Raw genomic sequence first — 11,833 nt, forward strand, 5'->3', positions numbered from 1 at the left:
ATACTACTACTAATAAAAAAACACATACAGGGACACAGTAGGGAAGAAGGAGGAGGCTGTTTATTAAATGAAATGGAAATGTTATGATGATACGTGCTTTTAAAAATCCTGTGCTGGTTACATGAACCTAGAAGGCAGGAAGGAGGAGAGAAAAACCAGAAATCAGATGTGAAACAGAGCAAGGAAGGACAGAAGAAGAACAGAGGTGGACTGAATGGGCTGAAATCCTGTGACTGACTGGCATGCACAATACAAAGAAAGTGGATGTTTACTTGTTTAATCTAGAGCGTTCGGGCAGGACCAACTGAATCAACAGGTGAGGTAGCACACCTTGCACATAAAAGATGGGTTCATCTCTGCTCCAAAGTCTTGAGGTCCAGCCTTGAAATTAAAAGATGGGTTTAAAGTAGCTGATTCCCTACTCAAGGTCCAGTGTGTTATGCACTGAGGTTCTTTATATAGCAGTGATGGCGGAGAGAGTGATGGCTGAGGTGAGATTTGTAGGCCATTTTCAGAGCTCAGCTCAGGGCCACATGTAATTGTATTCAAAGGTGTGGGAGGATACTGTGAAAAAGAAGTGGCTTTTGGTGCCAGAGGTAGGGAAATAGGCCTGAATAGGTCATTGCGGGAAGAGCAGGAAGATGGGGAAAATGAAAATACTTTGTAATATTTGTCAGTTTATGGGGCACACTTCTCTTTCTTTATTATTAGCTGGGCTGCGTGCTGGGTAAGGGGATGAGATAAAATCATTTTCTGGAATAGGTGGCAAGGATAAATGTTTAGAGGGAGCTATTTAAATGGACTCTCAAGAATTGACTAAGGCAATTTCCTGAGGCAATTGCCTTGGCTGAGACAATGCAGTGTAGCAGCTACCTGGCATTGACTTCTGACAACGAACATACCCTGAAGAGAGCTTCAGAGAAACCAGGGAAATTGGAAAGGTTTTAAGGAGGTGCAGAGGTGGTGAGTGGTGTGAAACACTGGGACAATCTGACAAGGAGAAGGCAAAGTCAACCAGGACAGCAATCCTTGGTGCCAGACCTGGAAATATTTGACCACACTTCTGCCCTAAGGGTATACAGGGTTTCTTGGGGAGCACTGTCACACACGGTTACAATTATGGCTGGCGTCCCAAACTTGCCATAAAAAACCATGAGCTCTCACACAAACACACACACACCCCCTGTAATTTCAGGGCAGCTTTGTGTCTCTTGTGGGGCCACAACAGTAGAGAAGGATTCAGAGTCACAGCGCATCACCTGGGTGCCTAGGGACAGAAAGTGCCACCAGCATTAAGAGAAATGTTTATATTATCTCATGAGCTCAGCTTCAGATGATGTAGATATGCCCCTAAGTGCCTAAAGCTAATTGTGGACAAGTGTAGGAGTCTAAATCCATTTGTGGCTCTGGACCATACAACCTAATAATATTGCCTAGACTTAGAATAATCTCAGATAATGTTAGGAATACCTGTGAGACTGTGTTTTTAATCTTTTTTTTTGACCTTGAAATGTTCCTGTCAGTTCCATTCTACGGGCTCGTAGAGATCTGAACCCTGTTATAAGATGCTGAGAGACTTTCCTCATTGGTTTCTGTATAAAATTTTCCTTCTTTTTATAGGCTATGCACCAAAGTCTCAGCATGACCTGCTTCCCCATCCCCACCCTATTGCACTTTGAGAATAATTCTAGCCACAATTTGTCCATATACTTAAGGGAAAAAGTCACAGAAAGGACATACATATTCCTGTGGTTTTGGGACAGAAGAGCTTTTTTGGCATAAACCAAAGCACCTGAGACTGTTACTGTTGTTCTGTCATTAACTCCTATAGGCCTTGTGTCACACCCCCACTCAGCATGAACGCTCACACTATTTCCACAACCCGGGTATCTTGCATGTGGGGAGGATTTAAGGACCACTGTAAATTATTTTTTCATTCAAGTAATTTCCGTCAGCCTCTAAATGTTAACTGATCCTGAGTAGTGGGAGGGAGTTGATCTAATTTATGTATTTATCTATTCCATTGAGGATTGTGGGGGGAAGCTATCTTGAGAGCAAGACGTAAAGAAAATGCAGGGTCTAAGCCAATTAGGGCAGGCTATGCTAAATTAAGAATTAAGTTTCTGTTCAGAAGTCTAGTGGAAGTTCCCAGGCTCAGGAACTCCAGGCCTGGGCCTCCTGCCAGGGTCTCCTGACAACGTGGTTGGGGTTGTTTGATTGGGCCGCATTATCAACAGACAGTCCCGGATCTGCTACTGCCTGTCTTCACATTACAGAGTCAACTAAATGCTTATTGCCCAGATCAGAACTGGGAGAAATCACTGTTTTTATTCTAAACAGGCTTAGTTCCAATCTCTCAGGGATATTTAGGTATCAATTTCTTATTGCTATTCATGCTTAAATACCTCCAATGATTAAGGAGAGGTGCTTTGCCTGCCTGTATGACTTCTGAAGCCCAGAGAATTAGCCTTTTTAATAATCTGTTTCAAAATTTTATGGTTGGCATTTTGAAGTAGGACCCCAGGAATTTTTTTTTCTAGACTGTTACGGATACTGTTGCCAATTTCAAGTGTGTATTTGAGGCCCTGTGTCATTTGTGAATAAATCCTTGAGTCACTGGGACTATGTTTACTCTGCAAGGCTAGAATCAAACTCATGAACCCATCACCTTCCACATGCTTTATGTCCACACTGGTGGTCACTACTTATGGTCAGAGTGTGCATAATCTGCCAATTTGGGGCTAGTTGCTGGTGGATTGAGCCTTAGGCTGCTCCTTAGAGGAGGCTTTATATGGTCCATATGGATGGTGGGCAAGATGGTCCTGAAGAAAGGACTTAGTTTCTCACACAGCTGGCTGTTTAGACATGCTTTAATCATTAACCGCAAGTCATGCATTAGGTTCTGGTTTGGGCTCAGCTCAAACACCCGCCCTCAAAAAAATGTTCTTTCCTCTGGCAGCTTCCTGTCTCCTGACTGAGGTGGATCTCTGCATTCAGTTATACTCCATCATATTTGAGTCTGAATTTCTGATTGTAGCTGCTGCACAACAACACTCTGCAAACTGGACTGCATCCCTCTATAGACCGCTCAGCTCACATTAGGGATACATTCGACTGTGAGGAAACCTCAGAAGGACACTTGGGTCAGTGGCCTGGGAGATGCCAAAGGTAGAAGTGGGTGGAAGAGACTTCAGAGCTGAGGGAGGCTGAGGGTTCACTCTGAGCCCAGACTAGCACTAGGCTTTTTGGCGAGGCCATCTGGTAACACCCTGCCTCTAGTTTTTAAATCAGAATTAATGACTAGTCAGGAACATTGGCTTCAACAATTATTATTATGTTTCAACAAATGTTCAGCCAGTCAAATTATTTAATTGGCTTCATGCCCCTTAACCTCATAAATCTGTGAAAAGCTGTGACAAAGAGAAAGAAGAGAAATTAATGATAATAAATCAATATCCTAGACTTTCTCCCTATATCCTAAATTAAAGCTTGGATCAAAGCACCATTGACAAGTTTGGGAAGAAAACAGAATGTCTCTGTCTTGGATACAAAGGATACAAATCTCACTTTAACAGAATTTTTGGGGAAAATGCCTAGGATTTTGGAAACAGCATCCTTGAAAGCTGGTAGATTTTTAGCGGGTGGAGAGGTGGATCAGCATTTGAGAGAGCTGCATACTGTCCCTAGCTCTGCCAGTGATTTAAATTATGGCTTTCAGAGATTCTGCCTGTTCCCTTTCCTGCCCTACTTGAACAGGCCAAATGTTGTCTGAAGCAGAGTCCATCCCTGACTACAACCAAGGTATCTCCCTGCACAAAAAAGCTGACATTCAAGCTGGGACTCTAAACTGTAACTAGAAATAGTCTGTCATGCATGCAGGTTCCCTGGTTTGCTGTAGCTCTTGCCCAGAGTTTTGCCACTGTATGCTATGCAGGTTCCCTTACTTTTGGTTAGAGAAACAGTGGTAAAGAGAAAAGAATTTTTCTTCTGCAGAAATCCTTTGCTGCTACTTCCAGCCTAGTGTGTTAAAAAGGGGAAGGTGCCATTGACCATTACTCCAGGAAATAAGGAGTTGGCTTCTGAAGTAACTAAGGTCACTGTTCTGCAGTAAGCATCATGGTATGATGATGTAAACATGGTTCACTTTGAGAAATTCAGGGACAGATGTGACAGTAACAAAATGCATAAAAGGAAGGAAACAGTTAAATCTGACTTGTTTCTTCTTTCTTTTGTTCCACTAGGTCTTTGGCTTTTCATTTACTCACCTGGAAAGCAGCTGATTTTCTCAAAACAAATAAAAAATAGGGCAACTTCTTTTTGCTAAAGCATTAGTGCCTCTCTGCCCTTCCTTCTGCTTATGGCTCTGTTACAGACCTGTTTGTGCTCCAGTGCTCCAGAATCTTTAATTAAAAAGGAGTCAGTAAGTTAATCTTTGTCAATTATCCAGTTCTGCTTGTCACACTTCTGTATTTTCCACCTGCCCACCTCCTGTCTTCCACAGCACAGGAAAATGCAACATCTTCTCTGCATGCAACTTCTGCTAGCCCAGCCCTTTGATTACTTCTAGGTGACTAAGTCCCCCTCACACAGAGAAGAGTAGGGTCTTTTTTAAAACTTATCTGAGGACTTTTCTCAAAATGACTACAAAAGTGGCATTATCATTTAAGTTACTATCTGGAAGAAAGTCTTTTTCTCTCTGTCTTTCTTGCTTCTCATTGACAAAGAAGTCTTGAGAGACTTTCTTCCTGATTTCCATACCTTAGTTAGCTTCCTTCACATGGGTAATAGGAATATCACCCCTTCCTCCACCTTTATTTTATTCAAAAAGCCGTTTTGTCTGAGGTTGGTGGGTAAATGGGTGGTGTAGGGGTCTTGCAATTCACCTGCAGAGCAGCAAGTCCACCCCAAATCAATGAAGGTGGAAAGACTTCTTCATCTTAAGCCTGTGGCCTAAGTGACATACTTTGGTTGCCTCACCATAGTTTATCTGAAGCATATGTTGCTACTGCAAAAGATAAACCCATTACTCAATGGGCTATCCTTAAAAGTAATCCCCCCCGATCGGATTGCAAGCAATTCATTGGGGAAGTCTATCATACAGCAAGGAATAGCCTTTGTCAGGGTCCTGAGAGAACCAACACCTAGTGCTGAAATGGCATCTCAGAATTTACTGCACTCAAATATTAAGTGATTAAAGAAGGCACAAGTCAGCAAATCAAAGCCTACAGTGACCCACTTCATCCTCAGCATGCCTGGGAGGGCAGGGCTTTATTCCCATACATTCTGTTGTAGAATGTATTGCCCTCATCTTCATTTCAGAGTTTATGGTGAAAAACTCCTTTTAGGAAGGGCTTTTCTTGTACTCTTATCTGCTTCCATAAGCCATTTTTAGGGTCTTAATTCTTCCTTTCAGCAATTTCATCTAACATATGTTGTGATATGCTGGCCTTCCATAAACCAGATAAATCAGAGGGAACAGAAACCTAAGCAGGCTAGGAATGGATTCACCCCATTAATTCAAAGGTACAGAAGAGGAGAAATCTACCCTTTTTCAGATACAGAGAATGGCCATATTCTGGAGGTTTGCAGGACTGACACAGGGCTAAAGTTCAGAAAGCTCCAGGCAGTGTGACCTCCCTCCTAGTGGAGGTTACAAAATGTCATCCCATGTGTCTGCTCGGAGCTCGGTGACACCCTTCTGCTGAAAGCCAGGCTTTGATACCACCTGTGAAGAAATAGGCATGACTCTCATCTAATACTCCATTTATCTCACTTTTTCCCCTACATAAGAAAATAACAAAATGATGTTTACACCTTTTGCTTCTGTTGCCTCACTTTAGAAATTATGCTACTATTACATATGTTTTCCTTATTTTTTAACAGGGACAGAATTAAGAATGAAATTATGAGGAAGGAAAATGCTCTATACAGATCCATTTTTTATTTGATGAGAAATACCACCCAGGAAAAAAAAAGAAAAGACATTCCTCTTGGCTAAATTCTCCATTTTCTGCAGAACACTCAACAGATAGGCTGAGATTTTGCATAGTAGCCCATTGTTAGTACCTCTGTTACTGCCAGTAACCAAACTATCTTCTGTTTTCTAGCAGATAAAAAGAAATAATAAAAATATTTTTGAGTGCAATCAGGAAGGCTTTGGAAAAAAGTCTTCTTTTAGAATTCCAATGCCCTTTAAAAATATAGGGTTTTTTCTTCCCCTTTCATTTCTTTAAGATTTTTTTAAAAATGAAGAATACGACAGGGATTAAAATGAAAAAGGATCTGGAATCATTTTGACTGAGAGGAAAGAAATATTTGTACATTATTCATCGTACTCTCGGTTATTCATCAAAAGTTTCATTCTTCAACTAAAGTCTTTTCCTTATCTTAAAGCCACTGACATGAATATATATCACCAAGTTAAAAAGATTGAATTACACTTCTCCCGCTTCTGCTAAGATTCATGGAAGCTCAAAGCCCAGTCTAGTCCCTAGGTGTACTGAGCCAGTGCGGTTTACGATTTTCGGTGAACAACGCTAACAGGGTTTGTCTCTTCATTGTGATACGGAGATGATTGAAAATGTGCTGCTATATCGCTTGATAAAAGACCTTTGCCAAAAAAGGAGAGCAGCTTTGTCATTTGAGAACGTTACCCATGGGGCTTAAGAGACCTACTTGACAGGGAAAGCTCTCGCAGATTTTTTTTTTTTTTTTAAAGCAGAATGTTCTCCATTGCCGATAGTCGAGCAACTTGAATGGCAGAAAAGAAAGAGCTGAGATCTGCATGTACTGTGGGCTTGATCCATAAAATCTGCCTGGGCACCCTGAGTATTTTATTGCCCCATGAGTACCTGGGGAAGAAGTGATGTTTTTGTACTCCAGTTCCTTATGATTTTTCAGAAGGAGAATCACTCGGTTCGCTCCGCATGGCTACACTGGTGCCTCAGAAGGCTCATGACTTCCTGAAGTGTTAGTTGCTCCTCAGGTGTCTAGCTTTAAAATAAGCATGTCTGTAATGGTGCAATGCAGAGCTCAGCGCAGGGTGACTGCCCACTCAACCTCCTTCAGTTCTACAAGTGCCAGGGAGATATTTGCCAGCATAGTAACGGTAACTGTCAGGGCAAGGTGGTTTAAAGTGAGCTTGGGGTGTGCAATGTGCACAGTCAGGACTTGTCCTTTGCAGGATGCACTCGGCATGAAGATAGGCTCAGCTATTGCCCCTCTGCTGCACCGCCTCTCCAGCACTGGGGAGAGGGCATTCCCTGGCCCTGCAACTAGCTGAGTCAGTCCATAGCTATAAATTCAGTGGCATATGACCCAAACTAATGAAGAGGGGACAGTAAGAAGAGCTTTCAGGTGGCCTGAATTTCCCAGTAGGTCCTGATCAGATGGGTCTTGGCTGATTTTACATTTGAGGCATAAGATCCTAGCTTTTTTCCTGATCTTCTTTAAGATGCATTAAAAGAGCTAGTTCTCATCAAGGGCCCTTGAACATACAACAGATGGGTGACAAGTCCTGAGGCATCCTCTTTGTCTATTTTTTAATTTATATATATTGCAGGTGCTGAAGCAGGTGCCTCAGGATGAGGCTGGTGTTAGTGGCTCTGAAAACATCCAAAAGGCAGCATGACTGCCACGACTGCCTCTCCACAGGGCTGCTCAGGATACACCATGACCTACAGCAAGATAGAGCTGGGTGAAGCAACATCCCCTTACTCCCCACAGCCCATGAAGCATGAAGTCAGTTACATGGCTTGGAGACAACACAGGCTCCAGCCCCTCTGAGGTCTCTCTTTTAAGTAGACATAACTTTTCATTAATTTTGACATGCATTTCTGAATCCAGGGCTACCAAAGATTATGTAGTATCAAATACTAACAGCAACAGTAATAATATAATAATATTTTATAACAACATCAAATATTATTGTGCAAATGCTTGCTTCAATAGCATTTTAAACCTAAGACTATCAGACTGCAAAACTGGTGTAGCTTGCACAAATACACGGAGCCTACTCAGCTGACTGATCCACATTCGCATTTTCCAATCTGTGCTGGAGTAGCTGGTTGGGTACCCACCAGGCCTTGTTTTGCTATGTAACAAGGACAGTGTTAGATGAACCACACTGAGCCATACATCATTCTGCAACAACATGACTTTGATGGGAAAAATGGAGCACTGCAGTTTGAGCAGGACTGAGCTATGGCTTGCCAAGGGCATGTGGTGATAACTTGAATGGAGTAGAGGTTGGGAGAGGCAAGGGAGAACTGTAATTAAAATCCCCATTAAAGTTCAGGAAATCATGATAAAATAATGATAAACTAAGTACAGCAAAAAATAGCAAGATCATTGTTATTCCAGATTAAACTGATCCAGTTTAGGGTGTTGATGGTGAAGAGTGTACTTTTAGAAACTGTTAAGTGCCTTAATATACCTCTTTCTTGTCCTTGGCAATTTAGCAAGTGTTGTTCTTGCCTTTGCCTTCCCCCCGCAAAACATACTTGCAAATTTTGCTCCTGTGGCTGCTGAAAGGTCCAGAAAGGAAGGCTGGGTTTTAAACTCAGTCCATGTAGCCCTTGACTTACCTATTTGAAAGAAGCAAATTGTGAGAGGCCTAACGGGGAATCATTTTCTGTGATTTGAATGCCCTTCCTCCTACCTAAATTATGAAAAGAAGCTGGACAAAAGGTAGCTTAGGAAGAGTGGTTTGCTGTCTAGCTGACCGAGCAGCAGGGCTGAACCAGACAGATGACCAATTAGTGAAGGTAAATAGCACAGGAGAAAACTCTTTTGAGCCAGTCTGCTGTTGCAAATGAACTGAAGCATTATTTGGCCCCTGCCCAAAAATAAATGAGGCTGAAGTTAATCCAGCCATCCTACTGATGCCCTCAGTATTGGTGTCTGTACATGCTACACCTGTGCTACTGAGTGTTAGTTTTAACAACAAGGCAAAGACCATGAGGAATTTAGAGAGGAGTCTGCTTTGTTTTGAGCTCTTAAGCCTCTTAATTTCCAAGACTTCTGCAAAAACCTAAGTTACTAAAATACACATTAAAAAACCCCAAAATCTTGCTTGTGCCATTTCTACAACGAGAAAATGCATGTGTGATAGCAAGTCCCCAGCAACAACAGTGAGGGGCAAACAGCAGCCACTGAGGTATTAAGGTCATGAGCCATCGGCCATTGGAGCTGTGGGACCATGAGGGTGGTGTAAGTCAGTACCGCTGCTCTGACACCAGTCACTCACACTGGCTTTCAGTAGAACTATGCTGATTTATGCCAGCCCTGGATCTGGCCCCTTGCAGTATTAGATCGATATATACCAGGCCAAAGCCGGGAACAATTTCTTCAGCAGCTGCCCTTATTTTACAAGTTAACTTTTTTCTGTGTTTCCCCCTTCTGAACTCTAAAACTCTCTCTTTCCACATGAGCTGAGCTTTCTTGAAAACGATTGTTTAATGGGAACATCTGGTGTGTGAATGGAAGCCTTTTTTCTCCTTTTTCCTTCAGTAAACGCTCATTGCATACTTTAAGAGTTGATCTTTTTTTTCCTTCCCCAAGCAGAGAAAAAAACCTGGATCATTACTAGATGGAACAGACTGTGCTCTTCAGTCACTTAACATGTGCAGGTGTAACCTGCAAGCCATGACTTGAGAGCTTTCTCCATAATTAAAAGTTTTCTTCTCTGAAGTCTTGGCTGCTGATTAAAATATAGCAGTCCTTACTATTGTTCAATTAGTGCTAATTAGATAGTAGCTGTGCACAATACTTCTTGCAATTCAATAACCACAAGGTGGGATATTACTTTTTTGTGAGAACAGAAAAATCCTGGGTTCATTTGCTCTTGTGCTATTAAGAACTATGGAAAATGAGAGAATAAATACTTCATAAAGGTAGGTATTATTAAAAATAATATTCATATTTTCAAGCCCCCTTCTCTTCCCTCCCCAAGCCCTTCTACAGTCCTTTGGCATGATTCAGCATTGGTGAGATGGAAAGTTGGGGAGCTGGGGAGTTGAGGAGTTGCCAAAGTTGAGGAATGCCATCCAGAATGTCTCTGCATCAGTTAAAATTGTTCCATCCTGCAAGTCTGGGTCAAAATTAACAAAGAAAATGATTTAAATGACGTGGATCAGCAGTCTGCATCTCACCCACCTGCCCACCCAACCAGTCGGAAAGCACCTGCTGAATCCAAGTGCTTTTCAATTGTTCCGGTTCATTCCCAGTTAAGCCAAGTAAGGTGTATGCATCATCTGAAATTGCCTGCACAAGCCCATTGCATGACAAGCAGAAAAGAAAACTCCAAAGCAGAGCCTCATTTCCACTAATTCATCTGTTAGGTCACATCCAGTGCTTGTGAGGAACTCCTACCTTCCAGTGGCCGTATGGGCTGGAGCATTAAGCATCTTACCTGTCTACTCACGTGCTTCTGTTCCTTGCTTATTTTTTTTTCTTCTGTATTGCCAAAAATTTGTATTTCAAAGAGGAAACTGAATAAAGATGAAAAAAATCATTATTTTTTAAGGCTACTTGCAGTTCCCTGTGGAGGACCTCTGGGTCCCCTGCAAAAGACCTCTAGGTCTGAAATATTCAGAAAATCTGTGCCACATCAACTGGGACTTTCAAATGAACCCATGTAGCATCAGGGACAACCTATATAGGAGTGATTAAAAAAATATCAACCTTTTGTATCAGGGTAAATGATAGCTGAGCTGTTTCAAAAAAATCCTCACCTCCTCTCTAGTTTAGGGGCAATGTGTTCCACTGACCTCATGCCTGTCTGCCAATTTCCTCTTTTGCTCTGAATAGATCCCGTTTTCCATATATTCAGCTTGATCTGACTCCTTTTCCCCTACTCGCTCTCTTAAAAATGCTGTTCATCAGTGTTTTTAACATTCAGCAGCTCATCAGAAACCTGGTGATTTTCCTAGACATTTTGCTATCTTCAGCCTTGTGACACTGGCAATTTGGATCACTTTGCTTGAAGCATATTTCATTGTATAATTATAACATCAGGACTGTGTCAAATGAATAATACAAATGACACTTTGAATGCGTCTTTGGGGTTTTTGTTTGTGTGATATTGTTTTGGTTTGCTTTTAGTGAGCTTCAGTCTCAGAAATTATAGAGTACTTACTTATTCTCTAGTTTTAACAACTGTCATGGTAACTATCAGAAACCAGTTATACAATGTTACACCCCTCCCTTCACTACTGGAACACCTTCTTCTGAATTCGTCATGCAAATGTGCTTACCAGTGAGTTAGATGCAGATAAAAGAGGAGAAAGGGGATAAAACCCAGAGCCACCATGGACTGCAGCAGCCAGGATCTTCTCTTTCAGCTTGATTTACTGAAATCTGCTTTTGAAGTAACAGAACTTAATAATATTAGAGCGACCATAATGGATCAGACCAATGAACCAACTCCTCCCATATCCTTTCTCTGACAGTGATCATAAACAAACACTAATGGAAGAATATGGGAACAGGACAAGTCTTTGGTAATGATACTCTCCCAAAAATACTTTTCCAGCCCCACTAAGAGCTGATGACTCAGAAACTTCCAATATTTAAACATACATTTGCTATTAATAGAAAAAAAATAGTATTTAATAGCCCTTGGCAGATTTCTCTTTCATGAACTCAGCCAGTCATCTAGTATACACTTAGTAGAAAAACATCTTGTGGCAATGAGTTCCACAGCTTAACTGTACCCCGTATGAGGAACAGATCTATAAATCTTACCAAGCTGTCCTACTTTTACACTCACTGGAATAAATATTACTGAATGTGGCTAGTATGACATCAGGACTCTCTGAGGAATGCGCATAGT

This window comes from Dromaius novaehollandiae, chromosome 6 (assembly GCF_036370855.1).
Source record: "Dromaius novaehollandiae isolate bDroNov1 chromosome 6, bDroNov1.hap1, whole genome shotgun sequence".
NCBI lineage: Eukaryota > Metazoa > Chordata > Aves > Casuariiformes > Dromaiidae > Dromaius > Dromaius novaehollandiae.